Genomic DNA, 6,221 nt, shown 5'->3' on the forward strand with positions numbered 1-6,221 from the left:
TGCAGCCTATTTCTCTCAATGGAATTTATTTATAGAGATGAATTGAGTTGGGATCTTAATATTTGATACAAACTTGCACATAACATTTTAATTTATATTTTACAATAATTTTATTTTCTATCGTTTTCCATTACATAATCATTTTCTTCCTACAATTTTTTATATATCACTATTTTTCGAAGCTGATATGAGTACTACGTATATAGCATTCACAAATTCCATCACAGCAAGTGCAGCAAGCTAGCTTTGAGTGCAAAGATAGTTGAGCGTTGGTGACAATGTTGAACCTCGTTTCCAACACGGTTGTTTTGGAGAACCTCCATGACCAGAAACTTGTCATACAGCCACTCACACTAAACTAATTTATGCACCCACTCAGCAGGAAAGAGCATCTTTTGTTGAACAACGTTCTGCTTCCCACTCAGCTCCTAAGTGAGCTTTTACAACGTTCGGAGATGTTAATCTTTTGTTAAAAAGCACTAGCTCATCTTTCATCTCCAGCACATTGATGTTGCACCACCACCTTCCTACAACCACGTATACCATGTTTTGTAGATAAAGATTAATTTTCACGAACTGGGACAATTCTGTAAAAATAAACAAGAGTTGGATATATATTCATGATTTTACGTACCTGCTATTTTCAGTCCGTCAGCAAGGTTCCTGTGATAGTTTCTGTGGCAGCTCACCTGCTGCAATACCTATCTACTTGTATGTATACACACACAATAATCAATTAAGACACTATATATTTATGAAACAAAGTTACTTTTTTTTTTACTTGGGAGGTTGAAAAGTCAGGGTTGGTTGCAGTTTTTGAATATACTCTTAGCCATATGTTTACAAAATATTAACGGTGCTTTATTGGGAGGATTAAAAAAAATACACCACCTAATTTAAAAACATTAAAAACATAATTAAGCCTAATAATGTGTAAATATTGAATAAAAAGATTGATTAATAAATGAATTATATTTGTAAATTTATAGAGGATGTACATTAATAATGTAATTCTGAAAGTTAGAAATATTACCTTAATTAATTAATCAAGAAAATCATAGTCGTTGAAGATGTTTGTTGTCCATGGCTAGAATAAAGAATAGAGCAAAGCATAAAAGAGAAGGTGAAGAAATATAAAGCATGCTCAATGATTTCCATTTGAGTAGATCTCTAATAAAGGTCCATGAATGGAACTTTGTTGCCTGACTCATGAATCTACCATAAACAAAACAAGAAGTACAAAAATTTTAGAAACAAGAGAAGATGACAACACAATAAAACATAATTATAAACTGTGGGCAAGATCAATCTTAGACCTTTGATGAATCTAGTAGTCTATTGGATGATAACGAGGGGAGATGATGGATTTTATTGTGTAAATTTTATGTGATAAGAATAATCAAAGGCGTGAGAGTGATCGATGATAATAGGTAGATGGGGAGTTAGAGGCTCTGTTAGGACAATTCCACCTTATAAAGCCTTGGAAGTATTTATAAGGATACAACGAGACTAACACAAATAAACATGAATGGTTCGATTTGATGTTATCAACGACTCATAATCATTTGTTTGATAATCCGTGTCTTTCTGAATCAGTCAATAAGATGTCATTATACATTATTCATTTTTTATTCTATTCGTATCCTTTTAATTTTAAATTTGATTGAAATGTGGATAACAATAACAAAAATAGTCCAACGAGGATTCAATAGGACTAGTACAAATTAAAAAATGTGAACCGTTTGATTTGATGTTATCAATGACTCAAGTTATTTGTTTTGTAATCCGTGTCTTTCCAAACTATCCAATGGGATGCCATTACATGGTATTCCCTACTTATTCAACGCGTGCGTATTCCCTGCTTATTCAACGCGTGCTCTTCCCATCTTTAATTGAATTGAGAAGTGAATAACAATAAAACTAGTTCTTCTAATACACTCTTTTTATTTATTTAGAGTAAATTATATTATACTACCTTCATATTTATTTAAATAACACAACTTCAAACTTTTTAAATATTACACTCCACCCCATTTTTATAAACTCAATAACATAACTTTTTAGAGTAATGTACATCCCTGCTGCCTTGAGCTTTGTCTATAAATTCACACTAGTTTTAAATATAAAAATATATCTTTTTGCGTTTATTAAAAAAAATAATTAAATATCATTTAATTATGTCAATCTTATTTAAAAAATACTACGTACCTAACATAACAAAAGCCATAATAATATTTTTACTCTATTTTTTTTTTACCTATGTTCATTTACAAATTGCTTGCTACCTACTTTCAACTAAAGAGGCCCTGAATCCAACACAAAGCATAAACATGTTGGGTACTTTTATTTATAGGAAGTAACTAAATTTTAGTTGATTTTGTTACTAGGAAAAAATCTTTAGTTTTCATTTTTAAAAATATACATTTATTACTTTTGGTTTTTAGTATCATTTGATGGTCATTAATTAATAGTTTTTTTTTATAGAAGGTCAAGTGATCATCTAGGTGATACCTACTAGTGTATGTACGTAGTATCAATATGAACACATGAAATCTTTATTTTTTAAAATTCTTAAAATAAATGTTATTTATTTACTTACAATTAACATTGATATAGAGCAAAAATAATGATTTCATATTTAAAAAAGGTTTAAAAAATCTTTTATAATTAAGGACCAAACCAAAATTTACTAACTTTCAAGGATATAAAATAATGATCTAAATTTTCAAAAAGCATAAAAATCTAAGAGATTTTTTTAGAAAGACTAAAACTAAATCTCATTCATTCTAGAAGGACGAAAATAGTATTTAACTCTAATTTTTATTATTAAAATTGGATTTTAGTGGTTTAATTATGCTTTTCATTCTTATTTTTATTTTTTATTTTATATATAATTTTTAATATCATTATTTTTTTCTCCAATTACCTATTCAACATTTTTTACAAGTAAAACTTTATTAACAAATGAAGTACAAGGAATATTAATTACCCAGCATAAAATAGTTTTACAAGATCAGAGAGAAATAAATAAACACGTTCCATGATAAATAAATGCATCAATTAAAAAAAAACACTGAGCATTGTCAAAATCATAGCACAATATGTTAAAATCTATGAATATTTAACTAACAAAATAAATGAAAAACTAACACAGGAATAATATGGAAATTTTCTTATGACAATAAATTAAATTCTTTTAAAAATAGAGATCAAATAAAAAATCATATTATTTAAAAAACACAATTGAGCCAATTTTAATTTATCTATATACTGAAACATGCATTTTAATATTCAATTATAGAGAGTTAACTAGTAAAAAAAAACATAATTCTGGTGAAAATAATTTGAAATGTTACAACACTTCTCTATGTAAAATAACATTTTATATATTCCTATTAGTTTGTTTTCTATCCTTTTACATTGCATCAATCATTTTTCTTCCTACAATATTTTTTTTATACAACCTATTTCACACTAGTTTTAAATATAAAAATATATATTTTTACGTTTATTAAAAAATTAATTAAACACCATTAATTGTAATAATCTTATTTAAAAAAGTATTACCTAACATAACAAATGCCGACATAATAATATTTTTACTCTATTTCTTTAACCTATTTTCATTTACAAATGGCTCTGTTACCTACTATGCCTATCTCTATCATACGGGTGCCACATCATTCAATGCATCGTTGCTTCGGGTTCGAGGTTTAGGTTTAACAGCATCTTCATCATAGCAACATTATTAATACTCCTTCCGTTTTTTTAATTGTCTGATTTTTAAAGAATTTATGTTCCTATTTATTTGATCATATTAATTACATTTTTGTCAATTATATTCTTGTTTTCTTATTTTTAATTAATTTACATATATATATTTATTGTAGAGTACAAAGAGAAAAGGATGAAATATGAAATTTTACAACAATTTTATCAGGATTGAGAAAATTTATTTTATTTGTTTGTAGATGGATAAAAAGAAACGGAAATAGTACCACGTTTAATAGAATAGCAATAATAACATTAAACATGAAAAGCTAGAGAACTGGGAAAACATACATATATATTTTCTCAAGTTATATCTTTATCCAAACAAAGCATAACATATTTTCTCAAGTAAGGTTTAGGCTTTTTTAGGTCATTAATTGTAACTAACTGCAAATGAAAAATGTGTTTCATCAATTCTTTTAAAGATGAATTCGAGTAATTGTATTTTGTTTTATCTTTTTTGTCTTGATAGTGTCAAGTGTCAACTTGATCAACGTATAATTTCATGACTACATCCAATTATAAGTTAAACGTTTACTCACCATCTCACACACATCGACAAAACATGAATAAATAATTAATTTAAATATTTAATTAAAAACATTATATTAATTATAAAATAAATCATTTGAATTTAATTTAATAAGAATTCAATTTTGTAATATTTAGTTGTAAATTACAATTGTTCCATTCTCATGCCTATCCAATATATAGATGTTTATGTACATAATTATTTTAGGAATAAATTAAAAAATAGATAATAACATAAAAGCAAATTGAATAAAAATTGTGATATATTATTTTAAAATTTATTAAATTTATTTATTCATTTAACTTAAGAAAAAGATATAATTTTTAATGAATTATGTGTCTACTTTTTTATATAATATATATTTATATTTTGAATACTTAAATACAAAAGAATCTAATTGAAGTTTTTGTCATAGCTCATGAAATCACAAGTGTTAACTTTTGTATGGTTCGGTTACTTTTTTGGCACATATAATTGAGGGATAAAATTTCCCATACAGATTTCATCCAAATATATATATATATATATATATATATATATATATATATGAGAAGATATTAATTTAGTTTATAAGTAATTATTTGAGTTATTTTTTATTTTGATTATTTATTTTTTAAAGAGTTAATGGTTATAATGAGTAGTTAATATTAATTATTAAATTTCAAGAAAATAAAATTCATGAAATGTTCCCAATTCATTTATCAGATCTTTTTATCTTGTAATAGAAAATAAAATCGATCAAAACATGGAAAAATTAACTAATAAAAATATAAATTCTCAATTTTTTTCATATATCACCACCACCAAGTATACCTTGTCATGACCAATTTTGATTTAACACGTTATTAATTCCTAAAAAAAATAATGTATGTGTCATATTGAAATTGATAAATTAAATTATATCCTCATGGAGCATTTAATAAGTTCCAAATACAAAATTTATTCTCAGAGTAGATCCTCGTTCAACAACGTTGGTTCTGTCAATAACAGCAACTTCTGCTCGAATGTTGTCGTCTGGTTCAGAAGTTGCGGGTCTGGTTTCACACTCTCCACCAATGTTGGCACTTGCTTCCTCGGAGCAAGAAATTGGTTCCTCCTCCTCATCGGGTTTAGCATTAAGATCAAGTGGGAAACTATAAAATTTGAAACATTAAAAACATAATTAACTTTATTTTATTGATTAATAAAAAATAAAAAATAAGGGTGATTATCAAATAAATTATATTTGTAAATTTATAAATGATGTATATTAATCAGTTAACTATGACTATTAAATAAGTTAATTTATTATAACACGAGTTATAACTCTTACCTTATTTCATTAATCAAGGAAATCACGATCGTTGAAGATGTTTAGTGTCCATAATTGGAACAAAGAGTATGGCAAAGAATAAAGGAGATGGCAGAGAAATAGAAGACATGGTCAACAAACTCCATTTGAGTATATCAGTAAAGAAGGTTCATGAACGAGGCTATGTTGCCCAATTCATGGACCTAGCATAAACAAAAAGAACTCAATTTTTAGAAATAAGAAAAGATATCAATAGAACAAAAAATAATTAAAAGTGTGGAGAAGGTCCGTCTTGGACCTCCAAGAGCCTAATTGTCTAGTTGGTGAGAACAAGAAAAGGTGATAAATTTTATAGTGTGGATTTCATGTGGTAGGAATAATCACAAGTGTGAGAGTGATTTTAAGATGTAGATGGAGAGTGCGTTAGCATGACCACATTATAAAGTTTTGGAAGCCTTTACAAGGATCCAACTAGACTAACACAAAGAAACATGAACCGTTCGATTTGATATTATCAACGACTCATAATTATTTTGTTTGGTGATCCGTGTCTTTTCACACCAACCAATGGAATGTCATTTTACGGTATCTATTTTTTATTCGATATGAATTCTTTCAATTTTAAAT

The 6,221-nt window shown here is 26.7% G+C and overlaps 2 long non-coding RNA genes across 3 annotated transcripts; both read right to left on the bottom strand.

Moving 5' to 3' along the window:
- Nucleotides 1-1,453, bottom strand: LOC114383085. Of its 2 annotated transcripts, XR_003660398.1 has the most exons (4): nt 1,317-1,453; nt 1,034-1,215; nt 635-705; nt 10-527 (listed from the first exon to the last, which is right to left on the bottom strand). It is a non-coding gene; the product is annotated as an uncharacterized LOC114383085 (long non-coding RNA). The 2 variants fall into 2 exon arrangements; XR_003660397.1 differs by having other exon boundaries at nt 1-527; nt 635-1,215.
- A 3,622-nt stretch (nt 1,454-5,075) lies between these two features.
- Nucleotides 5,076-5,981, bottom strand: LOC114383295. Its single transcript, XR_003660455.1, has 2 exons — nt 5,616-5,981; nt 5,076-5,436 (listed from the first exon to the last, which is right to left on the bottom strand). It is a non-coding gene; the product is annotated as an uncharacterized LOC114383295 (long non-coding RNA).
- Between the last annotated feature and the right edge of the window lie 240 nt (nt 5,982-6,221).

Source organism: Glycine soja, chromosome 14, assembly GCF_004193775.1.
Source record: "Glycine soja cultivar W05 chromosome 14, ASM419377v2, whole genome shotgun sequence".
In the NCBI taxonomy this organism is placed as follows: domain Eukaryota; kingdom Viridiplantae; phylum Streptophyta; class Magnoliopsida; order Fabales; family Fabaceae; genus Glycine; species Glycine soja.